This window comes from Marmota marmota, unplaced genomic scaffold (genome assembly GCF_001458135.2).
Source record: "Marmota marmota marmota unplaced genomic scaffold, marMar, whole genome shotgun sequence".
Lineage (NCBI taxonomy): Eukaryota > Metazoa > Chordata > Mammalia > Rodentia > Sciuridae > Marmota > Marmota marmota.
The window spans coordinates 37,995,197-38,019,438 of NW_026000108.1; the positions used below are offsets into that span (position 1 = coordinate 37,995,197).

Consider the following 24,242-nt stretch of genomic DNA (forward strand, 5'->3'; position numbering starts at 1 on the left):
GGGGAAAGAAGGGAGAGAAGGGAGGGAGGGGAGAAAAGAACCAAGGTAGTGGGCAAATAGAAGGAGGAAAAGATAGGCGGGCTCCCTTCCTCAAGCATCCTTACTACCACTGTACCTAGCAAAGCCCTTCCAGTGGATCCGGTGACTCTGTGAAGCAGCCTGGAGCCTCATGACATTGTAATGTGACACTCCCCCTCCACCTCTGAAAAACAGGAATGTGTGGTTTCTAGCCACCAAAAATAAACCCACAGTCTAATGCAACATCTGTCCTTGTGATAACTCCTCTCTTCCCTCTACGTTATTTCCTTCCCTTTTCCCGGATCAAATTTCATGGAACCCAAAGTTTGGTTTTCAAGTGTAGAGTATAAGATGAGAGAAATTCTGCACAAACTGACCAAGTACCAAAGTCCAGCGGGCTGTCAGGCAAAGTGAGTCTATCCAAACTGCAGCCTTCTTATTAAAGAATCAATGAAAAGATCCTCAAAGGTCAGTGTCACAACTCAGCACACTAGAATGAGGTGGCAAATTTGACCAGAGATATTTTTACCCTTATTGCTAGGCTGTATGATTCTTAGCAAATAAAGAATTTCCAAAACTGAAATGTAAGCTTTTACATACCTGATATCTAAGAAGAAAAAAATAAATAAACTGGTAAAATACTAATCCCATAGGAAACATATCTCACCCATCACTTATAAAAAAATAAAAATTATAAACTATTCAAAAATGTCATGACATCAGCCCAATCTAACTATTGTTTGGAAATGTCCAGTGACATTTTCCTCTGTCCCCCCAATGATGAAATGAACTGATAACCATACTCTTCTGTTCTTTGCTCTACCCATCATTGTCATTATCTGGCTGGTGTTTTTAAATATAGCTACAAATTCATTGACACTCATTCCTCTCACTAAGAGTCAGGGTCTATGTCCTCTCACCTGGAATCTGAGTGGGTTTGTGGCCCCTTCAACTAATATACTATAGCAGAAGTGATACTATGTGACCCTTGAGCCTAGGTCATAGAAGCCAAGGAGCTCCACCTAGTTCCTTTGAGCCTCTGGTCCTTTGGTTCCCTGTTGGAACCCAGCCACCATACTGAGTGAATCCCACACCAAATGGAGCAACCATACACAGATGTTCTAGTGCCAAATTCTAGTGAAACCCAACCTTCAAATCATGCTAGCCCAGGAGCCAGTCATATGAGTGAGAGAACTTTAGATGATTCCAGTCCCCACTCATTTGAGTCACTCCCAGCCATTCAAGTTTTTCAAGAGAAGCCCAGACTTTGTGGAGTACAGACAACACATCTCCATTGTGCCCTGTCCAGTTGCTAACGTAGAGAATCCATGAGTGTGCTAAAACGGTTGCTCATGGTGCCTTCAAATTCAGGGTGGTTTCTCACACAGCAATAGATAACGGGGACATAGACTTCACCTTCTTAACTACACCATTCTCATTTCATTTTCTCTAATCCCTGTCGACCTTCTTCCCTCTCTCAAATACTTCCTCTTCTCCACTCAAGTCCTCTTTTCACAATTTTCAGTTCATGAGCCAATTTGTCCACAGGAATAGTTTCCGGCATTCCATTCTGACATTCATTCATTCATTCATTCTGACATATATATGCATTCCCATGATATATGAGGAGCCAGGCATGAGGCATTTGGGTGATTACAGAACTAAACAAGACATGATCTTTGCTCTGGAGAAGCATGGGAAAGATTGATTTAAAAACAGCAACCCTGCACTCTGGAAAGGGCGATCAAATGACATTCATGAAGTATCTTGGAATCACTTCCAGACCTAATAATCACCAGTCTATAATCACTAAAGAGGAAACAATGGCCCCTTTTCAGAGTATTGCCCACGACGTTGATGAGGAAAAAACACAAGAACAGAATTTTAACAGATGGCTAGAGATATGCCAACACGTGAATCAACGTAGATGCTAATGTTCTGATCTTTAACACCCACGTCCTCGTATAATGCAGACAGAGATTCTTTTCAAACTTGTTTAATTTTAATCCGAATCATCAACAGGAAATAAAGGTTTAAAAAGGCATGTGTTTACTATTTCATTTTCCTAAGTTTCACGGTGAGTTTTGAGTATTCATTTTGAGTATTTAAACTTCACCTGAATTTTAATTTTGAATATTTTATTAATGCAGGGATGAAATTAAAGAGAAAAGCAATAGTGTTAGGTACAGAAAAATTGACTTTTAATTATACATATTATTCACTTTTTGGACTAGATACATTCCAAGCACATGGCTTAAGTGAAAATAAAATTTACCTAGAATAATTTTTCTATCTAGATTCAATCCTAGGATCAAAATTATAGGGAGGAAAAATTATTCTGTACACATAGTTAAAAACCTTTAGAAAGAAACAACAACAAAAAAAAACATGTTGGGATCCTTTGGGGCACTAGGGAACTGAGGAACAGTTACACAGAACTTCCAGAATTTTTTAAAGGTTTTAACAGAAACATTGTATTTTATACAATTTTCCATTTCCCATTACCCCCATTTACCATTTTCTTCCTCAAAGAAAATAAATTTGTGTTACTCATAAACTTTCCCTGACATATAAAACTCCTCAAGCTAGAAACTCCTCTCTTTGGAATATTATCTGAACTAAATCTCAATATTACATTTTGCCAATGTAGTCTGAAAATTACATGAGTTGAGAAATCATTTTCTACAAATAAATCAATGCCCAAGTTTCCAATGCTGTGTGAAATTCTGAAAATCAAATTTACTTAAATTAGTGATAGTGATATTTAGAAAACCACACAGAATAAATTAGTTAATATGTGCATGTACACACATCGCACATATACATAAATCTCTGTTTGGTCCCACACAAATTTCTCTAGAGCATATTTCTTTTTTTTTTTTTCCTGAGTCCTTGGTCTTACAAAAATCACAAATCAAGCAAAATAAAATTTATTTGGCATAACCTGGTGCCCAGAACAGTACCTAAAAATCCATTAGGTATTTGGTAAGTATTCAGATGACTCAATGATTTCACTTTATTTAAGTCTTGTTGCACTTTCTTCAGAAGCCAAACCTCAGGTAAAGGAAGCATCTACTTCAGATCCACCACCACTTTTAGTTTCTCTGTTTCTTTTATTGTCACTGAACAGACTTGAAGGAAACCTCCTATTTCAAAAATATCCATTTGCATTTTAAATCAGCTTCTTTGGCATCATAAATTAACCAACAACCAACAGGATCTTTGTCTTCCAAGATGCTCCTGAAGATGGATTCTGTCCTGCATCGGTGTTCTTTTTCCCTGTGGGGACTGGAGGCTCAGTTTCCCCATCTACCTGAGGAGCCCAGGCCAGTCTCAACGTGTCACTGAAGAAAATGAAATGATGGTATTCCAACCACACTCTCTCGCTCTCATCACTTCAATGTGACAGTCTGTCCACCACTATTCTGAATTTCCTGTTAAACATATATATACATACATATATATATGTGTATATATATATATATATATATATATATATATATATATATATATTTAATACATATGTGTGTATGTGTGTGTATATATTTTCTCATAGTGTAGACTTCTCTGTCCTTAACAAGAAAACTGAGGACAAAACTCACAGACTCTAAAGTCCCTGTGACATCATTTGTAAGATTCAAGGTTGAAGCCAATGGTCTCTAAGGCTGTCATTAGCCCTACAATTCAATTATTCAATTATTCAGTGTAGCTTAATATGCTAGAAGTCCACTGGCTCCCCATATAACTATCATCTTAAAACACAAATGTCAACTACCTAGAACATAAGCATGCACCTTTCGACATATTAAAAGACCAATTCTTTCTTTGAGTTAGGGTCCTGCTACCTTGCCCAGGTTGGCCTAGAACTCTGGGACTCAAGTGATCCTCCTGACTCAGCTTCCCAAGTAGCTGGCACGACAGGCACATACCACTTCATTTAGTTTCTAAAAGACCAAAATTTTAATTTGCCTCCTGACAGAGCCATAGGAGACATATGCAATGGTTCTTTAAACATTATCTTAAAGATTTATTTTCTTATGTCATCCTCTGTCACCTTATCCCACCAATTATTGACATTGGACTTCTGGTTAAGTAGCATGATTTAGTGGAAGGAATTGGAACTGCTGAGCTGATTAACTGGCTCTGAATCTCAGCTTTGTCGTTTATTAGTTACATAAGCTCATACAAGTTATCAAACTGCCTGGGACTATTTTTTTATCTGTAAAATGAGAATGGTGGCATCAACCTTACAGGATTATTATAGGAAAAAAAATAAGAAAATGTACCTTTAGTTTCTTACACATAAGCAGACATTTGGGAAAGCAACTGATGGTTGGTCAACTGTTGCCATATCTTTATTATGAATTGATTCACATTTACACACTCAACAACTATTAACTGAGCATTGCTAAGTGCCAGATATGTTCTCAGGCTCTGAAACTTAAAACACAGCCATTAAGAGAGCCATATCCTAATGGAAGACACAGACATCACAGAAACTAACACGTTCATTGGCATGTTATTAAAGCTAGACCAGAGATGGCTATATGTTTCAATCCTACCTGGAGATGAAAAGCAGACAGAATATCAGCACCGGTGAGACATGGGCTGGGCTACAAAGCAAGGTAAGCCATGAACCATGAAAGAGGGTGGGGCAAGGATGTCCCCAAGGCCAAGAGCTCAGCATTGTAAAATGCAAGGTGAGCATGAAGAAACAAAAGCAGTAGAAAAGCTTGTACTGATTTAAATATATCCCATCTCAATACTCCTTCCTCTCCCTTGTCCCAACCCAACACACACACACACACACATTCCCAAAAGAGAGAATATTATTTCCACTATTTAAAAAAAAACCAAAACCAAACTTATTCCTTTCCAGCCTTTTCTTATTTGTTCACTCACTTTCCAATGAAGCATTTTATTTAAAATCCACTTGACATCAGGCACCATGACAGGAACAGACAGAAAGCTGCTGTATCCAGATGCTGCATTATAGGATATGAGGCCTGGGCACTCTGAGATTGGAAATCACTGGATCCAAACTTCTCAGTTGAGAGAGAATAATATTAAAGCCCCAAAAAGCTGAGTTGACAGACACCTCTCTTTGTTCACTAATATTATTACTGATATACCTTAATTTTAAAAAAATAAAACATTTGCCATAATTACTTTTGAGAACTTTACATTAAAATTATGGGATTTTGGTGGGCTGGGGTTGTGGTAAAGTGCTCCCCAAGCACGTGCAAGGCCCTGGGTTCAATCCTCAGCACCACATATAAATAAAATAAAGGTATTGTGTCCAACTACAGCTAAAAAATAAATATATTCTTTTAAATGGGATTTTTTTTCTCAGTGTCACTCAAAAAGTAAGACTTCACACACACACACACACCCCCACACACACACACATACACACAAACACAAACACAATCACACAGTTCTTTAACTTTTAAAGCTATACTCCATCCAGTATTTCACTTCATTAAATAAGTTAATGCATGTAAAACATTTGGAATAGTTAACAATAGTAACATATGTCCATTGTCACTATCACTGTTTTAATTTTCATAGTATTATTATAAATCACTAAGAAACTGAAATGTGAGGGAGTAGATGGCACTTTGACAGGTGCCTTCTATAAATTAATAAATAAAACCAAAAACAATATAACCAAAATAATAATAATGTTAAAATATCAACAATACAGAATTGACAGTCTAGAAATAAACCCATACGTCTATCATCAACTGATTTTTGACAAATGCTAAGGCCACGCAAGGGGAAAAGAATAATCTTTTCAACACATGACACAAGGACAGCTGGATACAAATGAATTTGAGCCCCTACCTAACACACAGACTTGAAGAACTAAAATTATAAAATTTTTAGAAGAAAATGTAGACGTGAATTTTTGTGCCCTTAGATTAACCAAGAGTCTCTTAAATATGACACAGAACATAAGCAACAACACCAAAAAAAATATAGATGAACTTCATCAACTTAAAAGTTTTTGCATATCAAAGGACATCATGGGAAAAAAAAGCTAAGACAATCCAAAGAATAGGAGAACATATTTGTAATATAAAAAGAACACTTACAAGTGAACAATAAAAAGACAAATAACCTAATAGTAAAATAGGCAAAATGAGTCAGGTATAATGGCATGTGCTTGAAATCTTAGCTACTTGGGAAGCTGAGGCTGGAGGAGCATTGGACCCAAGAGTTCAAAGCCAGCCTGGTAATATAGCAAGACCCCATCTCAAGAAAAGAAAAAAGAAAAAATTAAAATAGGCAAAAGATTTGAACAGACATTTCTCAAAAATAAAAATATATATATATATATATATATAGAGAGAGAGAGAGACACACTAATGGCCAATGAACATATGAAAAGATGTTCAACCATCATTAGTCATTAGGAAAATGCAAATCAAAACCACAAAATACCACTTCACACACACTAGGATAGTTAAAAATCAAAAAAACTGAAACATAACCAGTATCTGCAAGAATGTAGAGAAAACAGACCCTCATACATTGCCTGTGGGAATTAAAATGGTGCAACCATTGCAAAAAAACAGTTTGGCAGTTCCTCAAAAGTTAAACACAGAGTTGCCCTATGACTTGGCATTTCCACTCCTAGGTATAAACCTAAGAGAATTGAAAACATATTACTCAAACAAAAACCTGCACATGAATGCTCCCAGCAGTACTACCCATAACAGCCCAAGAGCGGTAACAACCCAAATGTCTATCAAATGATGAATGAATAAGCAAACTACGATCTATCTATACCACGCAATATCATTCCACCAAAAATAAGAATCAAATACAAAATATGTAACAACATGAATGAATCTAAAAAACATGTTAAACTAAAGAAGCCAAACACAGTTGTACTGATTCCATTCATACGAAAGATCCAGAACATGTGAATCCACAGGAGTAGAAAGTAGATTGCTGTTTCATTGGGAAGAGGAGAGAGAAAGGAAGATGGGGTTTTCTTTTGAGGAGGTCATAGAAATCATCAGGAATTGGATAGTGGTGATGGCCATATAATATCACAAATAATACTAAAAACCACTGGACTGTGCTCTTTTTTAAGAAAAAAATTCATGTACAATATATAAATAATATGCTTGCTGGGGACATAGTACAGTCATAGAGCACTTGCTTAGCATGTCCCTGGTCCTGCATTTGATCCCAAGCATCAAAAAAAAAAGTATACATATATATAAGTATGTATATATATGTGTGTGTGTGTGTGTGTGTGTGTGTGTGTGTGTGTGTATATATATATATATATATATATACATACTATACACACTGATAAGAATTAAAAGTGATAAAAGATATTAGAAATGAAAATGGTGGGAAGAAAACAGTGGAATCCAAGTTTATATGATAAGTGGAGGTTGATTCTCACATCAGCACATATGGCAGAAACAGAATATTGTCAAAATTAGCCTTGACTATTCCTCAGGAGACACAGGTCACAATGGAGAAAGATACTCCAACTCTGAATAAGTCCAACACAGCATTGGCAGAAATGTTCAGAAGCCACTGGGAAATTTATCAGTTAGTTTTTTATAAGAACAAAAAGAAAAACCTGTTCCATAAGTAGTAGCATAAAACAACAAAATATTAGTTCTCAGGTTGGTTGGGCAGACCTGGCCTGGATGTCCAACCTGGTCTAGCTCTGGCAGGCCTTCAGCCAGACAGAGCACATGTGGCCCCTTCCACAGGAAAACTTGGGCTTGATCACATAGTCCTCAGTTTCAAGAGCAGTGAGAACAATCAAGCCCCAATACACAACACAGTTCACACCTCTGAATGCTTTACTGGCCAAAGCAAGTCACACTACCAAGGCCAGAGTCAAGCGAGGAGGCTACCAGTCAAGGGTGTAGATACACCAAGAGGGAACCACCATAAGGCTTTTTACAAACAGATTTGGGTGTTTTTTTTTGTTGTTGTTGTTGTTGTTTTTAGTTTAGCATGAAAGTCACTGGCTTGGGCTTAGCACCAGCTGTTGTGAAAAGGTATTAGTCCTGAACCACAACAGTCACATGGAGCACTGAGAGGCTCCAGGAAAGCTGTATAAACCAAGACTGAGTGAGGGAGCAGCAGGTTCAGGAAATGCACACACCCTTGGGACATTACTCACCCAGAATGGTGAATAGAAGCACGCACACTCTTAGTGTTGTTTCTCTTTTCTTTGCTGGCACACAGAATTCAAGTCCCTTAATTCAAATTCATATACGCTATACTTCTACTATACACAGATAACCAGAACTCTGAGACACTGACTGCAATAGTGACATCTGGAGCCTCCCAAAGTCCAGGAGGAAAAGGATAAACATATCACAGAAGAATGATTTTTTTATATCAGTTTTATCAAAAGAAAAACTTTTTGTCACTAAATTCTAAGGAAAAATTAGTTTGAGATCATAATGGGATAAAAATTAGTTGGTATCAAAATTAGTTGGGGTCAAATTCAAGGTTTACTCTCCAATATGTGACTGGAATATAAATCTTATGTTGATAATAATATAATGCAGTGTATTTAAACAGCATATCTGTGAAATTTTAAAAAGGCTAATGTGTACCTTCCTGATAGGCCAGGTACCTCACAGTGTAGCCAACTGAATGACCCAATGTAACAAAAACACCACCACTCTCAAAGACCTATGTCTTCACACTGGAAGCATGCATATTTGGAGATTCCAACTTCATCTGTGATGTAAGTCCACTCCTTGACTTCATGATCTCTCTGCTAACATTGAGCTAACACATCTCAGATTGATGCAGCAATTATAAGACCCCGGCAGGTGTTCTTCTCAGTGTGATTTCTGCCAAATCAAAAAGCTCTCAAGTAAAGCAACAAATTATTTATAGTTAACAGTACAAGCAGACACTAATATTTTTAATTAGTGAAATAGCAAAGTGGATTCAAGCCATGGAATAAAAATTTTCCAAGGCTTTTAATACACTGTAAGACAGGGTGCTGCATCTCTTCACTCAACCACCCTCACCTGTCGCACAGTTAGCATGTACCCCAAGGGGGTGATAAAAAAAATAAATGCATAAGTAGTGCCAAGTGTACACTTGTCCTTCACCCAAATACATTTCAAATTACCATTTACCTGACACATTTGCTTTACTTTAGACTTTAAAACTTTAGTTACACTAGCTTAAAAGCATGAAAGGTAAAAACTTCTGTCACTCAGTGAGAATTCCAGAATGCACACCTTGCCTAGGAATCTACTGAATAGCACCCTAAAGTCTTCTAGTCTGTGCATAAAAGGTAATACCTGCATTGCTGAGTGCAAATGCTTCTTTATATTAATCAAAACAATCAAATCAGACTGGTGTAAGAACCTGGAAGAAGGAAGGAACACACATATTCACATTCCCCTTTTGGCTCTGAGATCTTCCCACATTTGTGAACCACATCAAAATCTAAACAACTGAATTTACCAGCTTCAATAACCATCGTAAGAAGTGCTGAGCATGACAGACATCACCATTCCAAAGAGGCCTGTCCTCAATAATGTCACCTGAATGACTCTATTACACAGGCAAATTGCCCAGTGTGACAACAGAACTCACATTTAAAACCTTACCCTGCCAGATGGCTGAAATGGTTCCAATAGTGGATATACTTTCATTCCACAATTTAAAATAAAATATGGAAAGTAAATATCCCAGAAGATGGTAACTAACATACAAACCAAAGTGAACCCCACTCAGTGTGCTCGACCATCCCCCTTAGCGGTCACATGACTTACATTCCCAGCCATAAACCATTCAGTCCACCCACTTGCACCTCTAAGCACCATGTTAGTTCTTAACCCCTTTGCAACAAAAACTATTGAAAACCAGATGATCTTTGCTCTCTCTGCTTCTCACACCACATGCTTTCCTCAAATCCCTCTACCAATTCACTAAGACTGTCTTCTTCAAGTCACCAACAACCACCAAGTTGCCAAAATCAGTGGTCCCTTATCAGTTCTTATTTGACCTTCCAGAGGTATTCAACACGTTCTGTCCTTGTAATGCTTGCCTCTCTTTTGGTTCTCTGTGACATAAAAATTGCCTGTATTTCTCTGATCTTAGAGGCTACGTCTTCTCAGTCCCCTTTACTGGCTTCTACTTTTCTGCTTTACTTCTAAACACAGGCTCTTCTTGGGTGGCCTCATCGAGTTCCAAAAATGGCTTGAAATATCATCCATGTTGGTAACTCTGAAATCTACATGTTCAACCCACGAACCTCAGATTTCTTGCTCAACTGCAAACCTGACATCTTTCTGTCAATACCTAACAGGTATCTCCAACATATTCTTGCTAAAATAGAAGTCTAGATTTTCCCCTAAAAGTTGCTCTTTTCTCAATCTCTGCCATCTTAGTAAATGGCCTCCCCATTTCTCTATTTGCTTATCTAAAAATATACGAGGTATCATTGATTCATTCCTTTCTCTTATACCTCAGATCCAATACATCAGCACATTCTTTGGATTGTGTCTTCAAAGTATTTTTGGAACCATTCAAGATTCTCCTACAGTCCTGCCCCACTAGTGTAATAAATTGATTGCTGTTAAGGCCTTGATTTTTCAGATCTCCCTGTATCTTTCATACCTCTCTGAACACTTGTCCTTTATACCACACCCTCCCACACTGACTGTGAGTGTTGTTGTGTAATGTGCTTTGACCAATAGGACAGAGAGAAAGTGAACACAAGCTAAAACTTTGGAATGTGTTTTCTTGTTTCTACTTCTTATCTTGCTTCTTTGCAATCACCATGAAAATATGTCTGGGCCAAGCTATCCTACTAGAATGTGTAGTGAATTTGTGAACCACATCAAATTTCAACCTAATGTCACTTTCACAAAAGGGCCTTCCCTTGACTCCCAATCTACAGGAGGCAGCCAGTCACCCTCACTCTGGTCTCCCATTTTAATTATTTGCATTATACTTATCACTGCAAGACACTTCTTGGTGTGCTTTTATTGTGTGCCCTCCCCACTGGCTGTAAATTCCATGACAGCGGGAACATAGTCTATGTATTCAGAGCTGGATCCTCAGCTCCTAAACAGTTCCTTCACATAGTAGGTACTCATTAGAGATTTAATGAATACTACTTGATTCATTTATTAAATGAATCAGAACCTTTCTGACATCAGGTTTATAAAAAACGAGGAGACAGGCGTGCTAAAATGGAAAGAAGAAAAAACAAACTGATTCTGAGAGAGAAATCTTGAAGTCAAGAAATCACTTTGGGGTTGTGGCTCAGAGGTAAAGTGCTCACCTAGCATGCGTGAGGCACTGGGTTTCATCCTCAGCACCACATAAAAATAAAATAAAGATATTGTTTCCACCTATAACTAAAAAAAAATAAATATTAAAAAAAATCACTTCACCTGATACAGAATGAAGGCAAGAGTTTGAACTCTGAAAACAACCTATGGGAGCTAGGCTCTGATCCTTACTGGCTGTGTGTGTAAACATGGACACATTACTCACCTCTCTGCCCTTGCTTCTTCATTTATAAAGCAAGGTGACAATTACAACTTCATAACATGGTAAAAATTAAATTAAAAAGTCTCTACATAAAGTACTTAGATATCTGGATCAAATAATTACTCAATATTAGTGATGACAATGATGGTGGTGACGGTGGTGGTGGCACACAGTCCACCCTGGTGGTGTTGATTAAACTGGCATGTCCAGAGTATCTCACTCAACCTATTGTGGCTACTTGAATTTTCTTTAATTTTCAGGCACTTCAAATTGTCCCTTGTCATCAAGAATGGAATGAGCATGGAACCTACAACCAGAAGAGCTGGGTTCTGGCTCTAGTTCTGCAACTAACCATCTGGGTAATCCTGGGTGAGTCACCAACTTCCCAGACCTGAAAGTTTTCTTGTCATTTTCTCAGTCCGTGCCCAAGACAGGAAGTGCAGAAAATATTCTGTGAAGAGGTGGCAGTATGAATATAAGATAGGGACATGAAGGCAGAGAGACAAATCACTAAACGTTCCATTCTGGAGCATAAAAGGAATGTCTAAACACCTTAAGACCTCCCAAATCATGTTCCTCAGAACACTGGACCTGTTGAATGAATGATTAGACATGCTTATTCCAAACCAAAATGGCTTAAGCACAGGAATACCACCTGCCTTCGTTCTCTACTACACAAACAGGGGCCAGTACAGCACCCAAAACACACTAGCATGCACTTACTAGTCCATTCATGCTTGTTGAGTGAACGGACAAACATATTTGGGGAAAGCTGGGTTAACCTATGTAAGACTGGTTCCTTATGAGCATTTCTCAAAGACTTTAATATGTGAACAAACTCTGTGAATCACATAGCATGCAGTGTTTCCCAACCTTATTTGATCACAGAACTTGCTCTATTTCCCTTGAACCTCATTAACATCTCTGAGTTGTAGAATTCTATAAAACACTGGGAAACACCACAAGCTTATGTAAGTCATTTTTACTATCATGCTATTGCATGTGTTATCTTACTCTTCATTCACAAGGTTATTAAAAGGCCGAGTAATTTGATTCATATCTAGTATACAGCTGTTGTCTCCCAGCATCCTGGAACCTTAAGTCTCCTATTGCTAGGCAGGACCTCATCCTCTCCTAGCTCATAAGCAGCAGGAGGACCTGACTCATTTCCCTGCCTTACTCTCTGCGCCCTCATAACCACCCTGTGCTGCCAATCCCTCCCCCTCTTCTCCCACCATCTCCACTCTACAGCCCTACTCTGTGAAGTTTCTTAAACTGCTATCATGACTCCTCCTCCCCCTTTACAACCACTCCAACCAAGTTTTAATCTTGTCACTTACAATATCATCCCACCTCTCTCCTTTCTATAATAAAGGCTGTCTTTGTCTTGCATTCTCCCTCCTGACTCATGTCCAATCCAACCTAGGTCCCCTCTTCCTTTCCTACCACTTATTTCCCAGGAATCAAGCTCTTCATAACTCCAGGCCTCTGCTCAATTTTGCTCTCTGCCCAGAAGACTCTTCCCTCTTAATCCTCCTGTTGAAATCCCACTCATTTCTCAAGGTCCTTTTTCTGAGGTGGATCTTAAATATGCCCCAAAGGCCATGTGTTGAAGGCTCTGTCACCAGCCTGTGGCACTATTGGGAGATGGTGGAACTTTTAGGAGGTAGGACCTAATGGAAGGAAATTAGGCCACCGAGGATGTGCCCTTGAAAGGGATATTGGGAAGCTGATCCCTTTCTCTGTCTTCATTCCTTCCTCTATGTCTTCATTTCCCAGCTGCCCTGAGGTAAATAGTATTCCTCCACCATGCTGACTTGCCAACCATGATGTACTGTGCTGCTATAGGCCCAAAGCAGTTGGGTCAAGTGATTGTGGCCTGAAACCATGAGCCAAATAAATCTTTCCTCTTTCTAAGCTGTTTATCTCAGATATTTTGTTGCAGTGGTGGAAATATAACCCAGTCTCTTTGATGAAGTCTCCCTTGCTTTCCACTCCCACCACAACTATGAGCTCCCATGAACTACCCCAAGGCATCTGCTCAACTATTGCAAATATATTAAGTTAGTTGTATATATGAATACAGAAAGTGCAAAGCTGGGAGAAAAGACTAGGAAGCACGTGAGTCAGTCCAGGAGGATGACCAAGAAGTTGATGGAAACAGAGGAAACCAGGAGGATATCTACAAGAATGGCTTGAATGCTAAATGAAAAAGATGTTTTGCATGAGGGTTGAAAAGTGATGCCCTGAAAGTTAGGAAGAGAAATCAGGAGAAGGCTACAGCAGAGAGAGCTGCGGAGAAGGGAGCGTTTGCATGTGTGAGGAGGCTGGGGTGTGGGAGAGTTGATTCACTGTGGAACAATGCTCTCAGAGGGCCACCGGAAAGACTTGGGAAGCAAGCCAGCAGAAGGATGGGAGTTCAGAATCATAGCGGGGCTGAGAGTACATAGGAAGATAGCTGATCAGAAAGGCTGGAAGTCAAGGAAACTGGGGATAAGAGGCAAGGGCTTGGCCTAAGCTGGCTTTGAGCCCAGATGGTGTCAGAGGCCAGATGAGTTCATTCCAGAGTCTTTGATCAGCATTCAAAGAGGAGGCTGATGAACAATTTTTCTGATGTCTTTGAAGAACAGATTTCTCTAATGCTCCTCTCATGGTACAATCCGTGTCCCACCCAGATCCATGTGTGTGGGCTACACCATGGGGTGGGAAAGGGATGGAAGGGCTGGGTGTGGAAACTCCTTTCACTTGGGCAGAGCTTAAAGGCCTAAAAGGGAAACAGCAAGCTGACCATGGTTCAGAGTCTGCAGAGATCAAAGGCCTCCTGGCACAAGTAGAAAAAGGCCCTAGAAGCAGTGGGTTTACTCTCATCTAAAGGCAGACACAGAATGGCAATGGGGAAGCCAAGACAGAAATATTCATTTTCTAAAAAGTCTGTGACTTAGATAGGATTCTTTTCAAATGCAAATATCTAGATTTAAGTAAACAACAACAAATGGAACATATGGCTCACATAACCAAGCTGTCCTGGGATGCTTCAGGTGAACCCTGAGCTCCGAATGATGCTGGCCATGCTCTCATGACCACTCACTTCTCACTGCGTGATGGCCTCACTCTCTCCTAGTACAAACGGCTTCCTCCATAGAGCAGAGCCATCATCAGCTCCAGATTACATCACACAGAAGAAGAAGGAAAAAGGCATCCCAGAGGAAAGAGTGCCTCCTTTCCTAAATGTAAGCAGAACGGGAACCTCATTGAGCCAGCCTGGATCATACATTCTCCCTGGGTCAATCACTTAGTCAGATGGAAGGTGTGTTCAGATCACCCAAAGCTAAGTCACATGACCAGCCCTGAAGTCGGTGTCAATCCCAACCAAACCACATGACCCGGAGAAAGAAGTTCCCCAGAGAAATAAAGTCTGGACAAACAAATAGTAAGTCCACTACAGGATGGGCACTTTTCCATACAGCCCCAGATACCAAAGGCAGAAGCTCCGGGCTGGTACTTAAAGCATAGAAGAGCTTTGAAGTCAACCTGGACTGGATTTGACACTTATTAGCTGTATGGCATCATGCAAATTACTTAATTTCTTAGTGCCTCAGTTTCCTCATTATAAAATGGGAATAATCATAGTGCCACATCCTAGAGATATTTGCAAAGGTTAAATGAAATAATGCACATAAACTACTAAGCACAACACTTGACACAAAGCAATCAATAAACAGTAGTGCTGTTACTAGTAATAATAATAATAATGGCTGTTAGTATCATTAGAATAGGGCAACCCATGAAGAGTAAGCAGTGACTCAATGAAAGAGGGAGCCATGTCAGCATCTGCATGAATTGGCCAAGGTCAAGTATCATTAGGGGCAACTCAGACACAATAGAGGCCCATGAGTCAAAGCTAGATAACAATTCAAATTAATGTGTTGAGCATCATTATGCACCAGGCCCTGGGAACACAATATGAGTGAAACACATATGGATGGCTCCAAAGAGAACTATGGCACTGTGCACTATTCTGAGGGAGAGGAGGGTAACTGAGGCTGCTTCCATTCTTTCAACAACAGGCAGATTGCCCCAGGATTGTGCTGAACATAAAAGAGAACAATGCAAAAAGCCTAACTGATGAAGCCATAGGAAAAAACAGAGTAGCCACAACCACTCACCTATCCACCCCCTCAAAATACGTCTCTGCATGCATTAGAAAAACCCGCCTCTTCCTTTGAAAATTTTACTTCCATTTTCTTTAAAACCATTGCATGCATTAAATAAGCAAATTTGTTAGGTCTATAATGTAAATGACACCCAAGAATTTTGCAGTATACAACCTGCACAATTGTACATCATAGCTTTGGGCACAGGCAAAGAAAATTAAGATGGGAGCTAAAAGGAATGAGAGATTGGAGTGGGGATGCAATGCCTGGAAGTCCCTGGGCCTTTGGGGACAGAGCACCTTTTGTTATAGAACTGCACTGTTCAATATGGTAGCCACATATCACAAATAACTACCTAGTACTTGAAATGTAGCCAATGCAAGTAAGGAAAGAAATTTTTAAATTTTTAAAAATTTTAATTTGAATTTAAAATGTAAAACTGAAGCAGTATAAAATATCTTTTCATTAATCACAACTTTATTGTTTGGTAGAACTACAGTTCACTTTACCCACTAAAATACAAAAGATTTCATAATGTATTATACTGCATTTGTAATATTGTATTGCTCCTCAGTTGTTTCTAATATCTCATTAATAATTTTTATGATTACATGGTAAAAATATTATATTTTTATATGTTGGGTTACATAGTATATATTATGAAAATTAATTTCACCTGTTGCTTTTTCCTTTCTTCACCTGGCAACTAGAAATTTTTAAATTCCATCTGTGGGTCACAGAATATTTCCACTAGACAGTGCTACTATGAAGACTTCTTAGGATCTACAGGGTTCAGAGGCTTGGGAGCAATGCCCAGAAAGACTGATTGGTTTTTATTTGAAGCATTTGCTCCTACATTGTCCAACTCTATTTAAGACAGCAAGAGGAAAGGAGAAGAGCTCACTGCACAGAGCTCCAAAGAGAACATAGCAGAGAGCCCTGGACTCATACTGCATTGTTCTGAACTTTGTTATCACCACTTACTACTTACCAAGTGTTACAGAACCTCCCTGAAATTTAATTTCTTAATCTATAAATGCTGAAAATATCTTACCCATTTCACAGGGTTCTCTGAGGATTGCATGTGATAATCCACCTAAAGAATTTAGCATGGAGCCTGGCACATCATATATGCTCAATAAAGATTTGGAATGTTTATTATTTGGGAATAAAATAGGTGCAAATGAATGGTTTTCTTCATATTATTTAGCTCAGTTTCCATAGTTTAAGCAGGTCCACTCTGTCCACAGGTTTCATTTATCTTTCTAGACTGAATAGCTAATGGGAATATGTCACTCAGTCTTCTATGTCACTGATTTGCTTGCTCTAAGTGCATTACGTCTTTTAAGGTACAGTGATGAAACTTGCAGAAACTATCTTAGATGCTGAAGCATATGAAAGTGAAATAACATTTCTGATTTATTTGTGACAACAGTTAAAATTAGTCAGCATCTTCCAAATTATCTACCTTGTCAATGTCTTTAGTTAAGAGTTTACAGTAGCCGGGTATGGTGGTCCACGCTTGTAATTCCAGTGATTCATAAGGCTTAGGCAGGAGGATCACAAGTTCAAGGCCAGCCTCAGCAACTTAGCTAGGCACTCAGCAACTTAGTGAGACCCTGTATTAAAATAAAATATAAAAAGGGCTGGTGATGTGGCTCAGGGGTTAAGCAACTTGGGGTTCAATCCCCCATACAGAGAGACAGAGAAACAGAGAGAGAGAGAGAGAGCTAGTTAGTTTACAGTAATCTCTGAATCTCTTTCTTGAGTCAAAAACTGAAATGTATATCTGCATGTACAAATTGGATCCATTTTACCTAAAGGTATTGTTTGCAATGCCTGCTGTTTTGCATAGACTTGATAAAAGCAGTCTGACGTTTTAGTGTCACAGAAGGTTCATGTTGACTATAAACTAGGAGTTCACTAAAGTATTCCCTCTCATATATTACTTAAAAATAATAATAATAAGACTATGGCATCTACATCTGTATTCTGAGAAATGTTCTGTTTTTCAATCCTCTTTCAAATCCTGATTTTAACAATATTTCTCCCTAACTCCCACTGACCCTACTTAAGAGTCTTTGTGTGGACTCTTCCCAAAATCACTTTGAAAGTTACAGTTTCAAGGGCTGGGGTTGTGGCTCAGCGGTAGAGTGCTCGCCTAGCACGTGCGAGGCACTGAGTTGGATCCTCAGCACCACATAAAAATAAATAAGATAAAATAAAGGTATTGTGTCCAACTACAACTAAAAAAAATATTTTAAAAAAAGTTACAATTTAGATCTATCTACCTTTCCTATTTATCTAAGGCTCTCTAATGCTAGTGAATTTTTCAAACATAATTTCTCCTTATAAAGGAGTAGCCTATCCACCCAAAATGTTAAATTGCTTAGAGTAGTAAATATAAATGTATTTTGCATGCACACACACAGTCATGAAGATTTTATTTTAGATTCCACTTGTCCCTCCAAGTCCAAGGAAAACTGAATGAACATTACATTAAATTTACCCTCTGATTCTCAGCAAGTCATTATTCTCTCTTACTTGCCTGCAATGAACATCAGACAAGATGGACTTTTCTCATCCATAAAATGAGTATAATATAGATGTTCTTTGCCCAACACAGCAAGCCACCTCATTATTCATGAATGTGTATAAAACGCTCTCAGGAAAAGCTCAAAGTTCTTTACAAGCATTAAGCCATGAATCTTTCTGAAGTGCACTATTAATTATGTGTCATTATGCTTTGTGTAATAGGTGGAAACCCTGAAGCATGGGAACATAATGCCAGCTCATAGTTAACTTAGAAATACAGCTTAGGCTTTAAACATTAGAACATCTAGACATCCAGAAAAATATCAAGGGAATAATTTAAACAGGAATTCACTCTACTCTAGTTCTTAATCAAGAAATACATTCGTGCAAATTTTGATGATGGGGCTCACCCTGCACACCTTACTGAGCCTGGCTTACAGACTCCAGGAATGAGGAAATGAGTGGGAGGGTTGGAGTTTCCCAAGAAAATAAGATGCCTTCCCAGCTTACCGGAAAGGTCATAAACCCTGGACCAGGTACAGAGGTCAGATAAAGTTGCAGTTGCCACAACAACCTCTCCACCTTTTGTTACTAATCCTTAGAAACTTTTCCTACCAAATATCCAATAAAATGAAAATATCCACAAAAACACAGTTTCTGTACATGGTTCTGTCAGGTTCTTCAAACTGTCTTATCTGACCTACAACCAGGTACATAAGATGGTCTCAAAGGTTCTCGTGTATACAAAGAAGATACTGTTCATCTAAAAAAGTCAAAAAAGAGGATAATGGAAACTCTATATAGCTTTATATAGCTAGCAATTTTTTAATTGTTATTTTTGTTTCCTTCTGACAAGAGTTAATAGAAGTTAGAAATCCTTAATCCCAGGATGATGTTTTGAAAAATATTCCCCAAGGAAATAATCCTCAAAGAGGGAAAAAAAAAAAAAAAAGCATGGGGCAGGGGTTCCAGGGGAGGGTATAGCTCAGTGATAGAATGTTTGCCTAACATGCACTAGTCCCTGGCTTCTATCCAAAAATTAATTAATTGGTTAAGAAATAAAATTTTTTTAAAAGGAAAATATTCCAAATTTCCAACACCTGAAGAGTTATTCAAAATACTATCATATATTAACATGACAGAATATCCCCTAGCTATTAAAAATCATAACCATCCCTACAAGAAAATGCCCACATAAAAGATCACCCAAAGAACATTATACATGAACTACTATGTGTATAAAAAAATTATAGAATTCAGAATTACATAAACAGTTGCACATGTGCTCATCAGGTTAACTATTTTCTAGGAAGTTACTGAGGATTTTTAAGAAGTCCAGTGAAAACAGAAGAGAGGAGACTCACAAAGATTCCTTCTGGGATAGTTTCAGGGTTATTTTTTTTTTTATTTCTTTTTTGTAAGCTTCAGTACTATTTGCATTTTTAACAATGAATATATAACACTCTACTAGATGACATTTTTTTAACGATGACAGGAAGAGTTCGAGGAGCATATTATTGAGTCTGAGAACCTGGGTAGTACCCAGAGATCTATCCTTGGACTGGGGAATGTGGGAGGATCTGTCAACAGCTCTAAACCCAAAAAACATCTTCCCACTAAGACTCCAGAACCCATGACCAAGAATTCTTTAATGCAGTGGTTCTCTAAGTGGTTTGACTATGTGAAAAAGACATTGGAAATCCTTTTTAAAACATTCAGTTTTTAAATGAATGCTCTTGGCAGTGGGAACTTGAAAGTCAATGTCACCCTGCAGTCAAAAAAAAAAAAAAAACCACATTCAGAAGCATGTATATCTAAATTTACACATATGAGCATTCATAACCCAACTGAACTATATCTCTGTGTCTCTTCATGGCTAAAGGGTCAGGAAATTTTATTTTAGCAAACAACAGAAGCAATAGAAACAATAGAAATTGCCTTCTATGAAACAAAAATAACTCTAATGGTAAAAACTAATGCATGCTAAATCAAACTGGCAGAAAAATAAACTGCAAATCGCTCCTGTATGGGGCAGGAAAAAAAAAGATTCATTCTTTGGGCAATCATGTGGAGATCCCACAAGATGTGGCTGAAATCTAATACTGGAGGGCATAGGAGGACGCGAGAGTTTCTAAAGAAATAGTAACAGAAAAGATGCTGTTGGAACTTCATTTTGGATAAAGAGAAAACATTAACATTTTTTCCTACTAACTCAGCTTAGAATTTCGCAAAAAATGAAAATTAAAGGGAGTAAGATATTTACAGTTTTACAGAATCAGGATCTCATCTACTATGTAAAGACTACAAGTCTACCACTATGACACTCTATAGCTAAGCATTTTAAACCTTGAAAATAATGACATATAGCTACAGAAGCTAAAAGTAAATGTGTTATTAAAATCCAAACAAAGGTTTTCCTCCTTTAAGTAAATGCACCAGTGTAGGCAACCTAATCAGCATATACTTCCCTCCTTCCTCCAAAAGCCATTCCTCTTTGCCATTAAAACAAAAACAAAAAAAAAAATCCCAATACCATACTAAGTAGAAATACATGGACAGAAAAATAATATTAGTTTCAGTGAGGAATATTTCTAAATGACATGAGAAACAATACACTTGGTAAAACTTAAGTTGATTGTCATTTGCTTCAGTCTACATACCCAAAGTGAAGTAAAGTCTAATCAGGATTTTGTGAGTTTAGAGTATTGGACACAACTTGCATAATTATGATCAAGTATTTTTTTTAACTGCAAAGCATCCAAAATTCATTCAGAGCATTGACCGAATATTTATGAGGTATCGTCCTTTCTCTAGTAGAGTTTAATAAGCAGCTGAAAAGATAAAAAGAACTTATGTTGAAGCACTCAGGACATTAGAGAAAACTACACTGCGTGGAAAGAGAGACTGCAATAGCACTCTCTTTAGAAAAGGGAAAGAGACCTGCATAAGTACAATGGGAGGAATGAGCCTTGCAGCATTCTCCCTGGCCAAACTTTCATTCATATGTGTTACGGGGTACCAGCTAAATAAATCTTTTCTTTTTTTATTTATACATAACAACAGAATGCATTACAATTCTTATTACATATATAGAGGACAATTTTTCATATCTCTGGTTGTATACTTAGTATATTCACACCAATTCATGTCTTCATACATGTACTTTGGATAATAATGATCATCACATTCCACCATCATTTCTAACCCCATGCTCCCTCCCTTCCCCTCCACCCCTCTGCCCTATCTAGAGTTCGTCAATTCCTCCCATGCTCCCTCTCCCTATCCCAGTATGAATCAGCCTCCTGATATCAAAGAAAACATTTGGCATTTGTTTTTTGGGGATTGGCTAACTTCACTTAGCATTATCTTCTCTAATTCCATCCATTTACCTGCAAATGCCATGATTTTATCTCTTTTATTGTTGAGTAAAATTCCATTGTGTATATATGCCACATTTTTTTTATTCATTCATCTATTGAAGAGCATCTAGGTTGGTTCCACAATTTAGCTATTGTGAATTGTGCTGCTATAAACACTGATGTGGCTGTGTCCCTGTAGTAAGCTGTTTTTAAGTCCTTTGGGTATAGACTAAGGAGAGGGATAGCTGGGTCAAATGGTGGTTCCATTCCCAATTTTCCAAGAAATCTCCATACTGCTTTCCATATTGGCTGCACCAATTTGCAGTCCCACCAGCAGTGTATAAGTGTACCTTTTTCCCCACATCCTCGCTTATTATTGTTGTTTGTATGCATAATAGCTGCCATTCTGATTGGAGTGAGATAAAATCTTAGAGTGGTTTTGATTTGCATTTCTCTAATTGCTAGTGATGATGAACACTTTTTCATGTGTTTGTTGACTGACTGTACATCATCTTCTGAGAAGTGTCTCTTCAGGTCCTTGGCCCATGTATTGACTGGGTTATTTGTTTTTTTGGTGTCTAGCTTTTTGAGTTCTTTATATACCCTAGAGATTAATGCTCTATCTGATGTGTGAGGGGTAAAGATTTGCTCCCAAGATGTAGGCTCTCTATTCACCTCACAGATTGTTTCTTTTGCTGAGAAGAAACTTTTTAGTTTGAGTCAATCCCATTTATTGATTCTTGATTTTAATTCTTGTGCCACAGGAGTCTTATTGAGGAAGTTGGGGCCTAATCCCACATGATGGAGATTAGGGCCTACTTTTTCTTCTATTTGACACAGGGTCTCTGGTTGTTAAATAAATCTTTTCTAATAACCCATCCTTCGCTGTCATCCACCTGAGATAAAATCCCTAGTGCAACTGCTGTGTTGGAGCAATTGCCAGCGCTGGTGTTGTCGGTCTTCCCAATGCACAGTTGTTTTGCCCTCAGAGGGAGCTAGAGCTTCACCTTTGCTGCAGGTAAGATGGTTTGGGAACAATGCTCTTCCTACTTCAGTGGAGGCTAAAGCTTGTCAATATTCCCCTGTGCATAACCACGAGAATGCTGCTGTGGTAAAGCCCCAGGAAGAGAATACTCCCTGCATGAAGGGAGCCTGAGCAATGACTCAACCCGTAAATGGGTCGGGAAAGTTGCAAAGAGCAGGGCAGGTCAGTCATCTCAGCTCGCCCAGCCAGAAACAGGAACTTGGTGCACATTCCAAGAAGGGCCCCAGCTTGCAAAGGGGAAGGGAGGATCTCGCTGCTGGCAAGGAAGCTGTGGGATACCCTGGCCTCCAGAGGGAAATCATAGGAATTTCCACTGAGGCCACAAGGCCATCTCTGACACTAGGTCCAGTTTTCAAAGTGAATAATATTAGACTCACCAAAAGGTAAGAGATGCAGAAACCAAGGAAACAGAATGATTCTTCCTAGACAAAATGAATTCAGGAAACAGGAACAAGCGCTGAATGACCAGAAAGCTATACACCAGCCAAGTTAGGATTAGGGAGAAGTTTTAGCTCCTATGACAACTGGGATTAATTAGTAAAGAAACAAAAGGAACCTGAGATCCAAACTGAGCTCAATGAGAGAATATTCCAGGTTAATTAAAAATGTTTACCTGTGGGTTGAGACAGGGGAATCAACAGCATGTTGCCCTGACAGACCCAAACGAGTCTCTCAGTAGAAGTTGGTTAAGAAATCTATATTCCAGGCACTTATGGCAGATGGAACAGAAACCTTGTCAAAAGCCCAGTAAAATGTCAGTGAAAGAAATTTTTTTCTTTAATGTGTAAACCAGGGCTGGGGGCATAGCTCAGTTGGTAGAGTACTTGCCTAGCATGCACAAGGCCCTGGGTTCAACCCCTAGCCCCACTGGAAGATTTTTAAAAATAAATAAATAAATAAACAAACAAACAAACAAACCTATGGTATATAATGTGTAAACTAGCAAGGACAGAGAGGGTAAGAGAAGAGACAAGAGCAAAACCATTACAATGGGGTGAAGGAGAGCCAATAAACAATCTGACTTATACAGCAGAATCTCCAAAAGGTTAAGTAATTAAAGGTAATTGGGCCCTATGTAGGGTGAAGTGTGGGCTGAAAAGAAAAAAGACTGATTGCAAGCCTCCCCCATATCCGTCTACCACTCTGAGCAGTTAGGTGACAGCCCCTTCTCTATCACCAGCAAAAAGCCTGGAGTTGCCTCCCCACACATCCCCATCCTCCAGGGTCTCCGGGCATCAGGCACATTTCAGGCACCCTACGGAAGACAGCCACCCACAACTTCAGCTTTTACCCTCCCACTCAAATGTCAGCAGACAACCAAGGGCATTGGGAACACAAGAAAAGCCTCCAACAGGAAAGTAAGAGATCTAAACAGTGAAAAGACAAGAGCAACCTTTGTAAACTGAAACTGTACAGAAAGAAAAAAAAAATCCCCCAAAAGTCATTAAACTTCCCAGGGGGATAAGATCCTGGAACCACAAAGAAGAAATACAAAGATACACACACACACACACACACACACACACACAAGTATATGTGTGTGTATATATATTCAGAAAACAAAAAAATAGCTTTTAATTGAAAATATTAAATAAATTATTAGCATAAAAATCT

General features: G+C 38.6%; 1 protein-coding gene across 2 annotated transcripts in view; it reads right to left on the bottom strand.

Moving 5' to 3' along the window:
- The window catches only part of Tec (tec protein tyrosine kinase), a 109,657-nt gene that overhangs the window by 81,544 nt on the left and 3,871 nt on the right, over positions 1 to 24,242 (bottom strand). The window contains exon 2 of one of the 2 annotated variants that reach the window (XM_015482083.2): positions 17,158 to 17,308. The exons of the other annotated variant lie outside the window; for it this stretch is intronic. The gene's annotated coding sequence lies outside the window, so the exon portion shown is untranslated. The remainder of the gene's footprint in view (positions 1 to 17,157; positions 17,309 to 24,242) is intronic. 2 annotated transcript variants of the gene reach the window in all.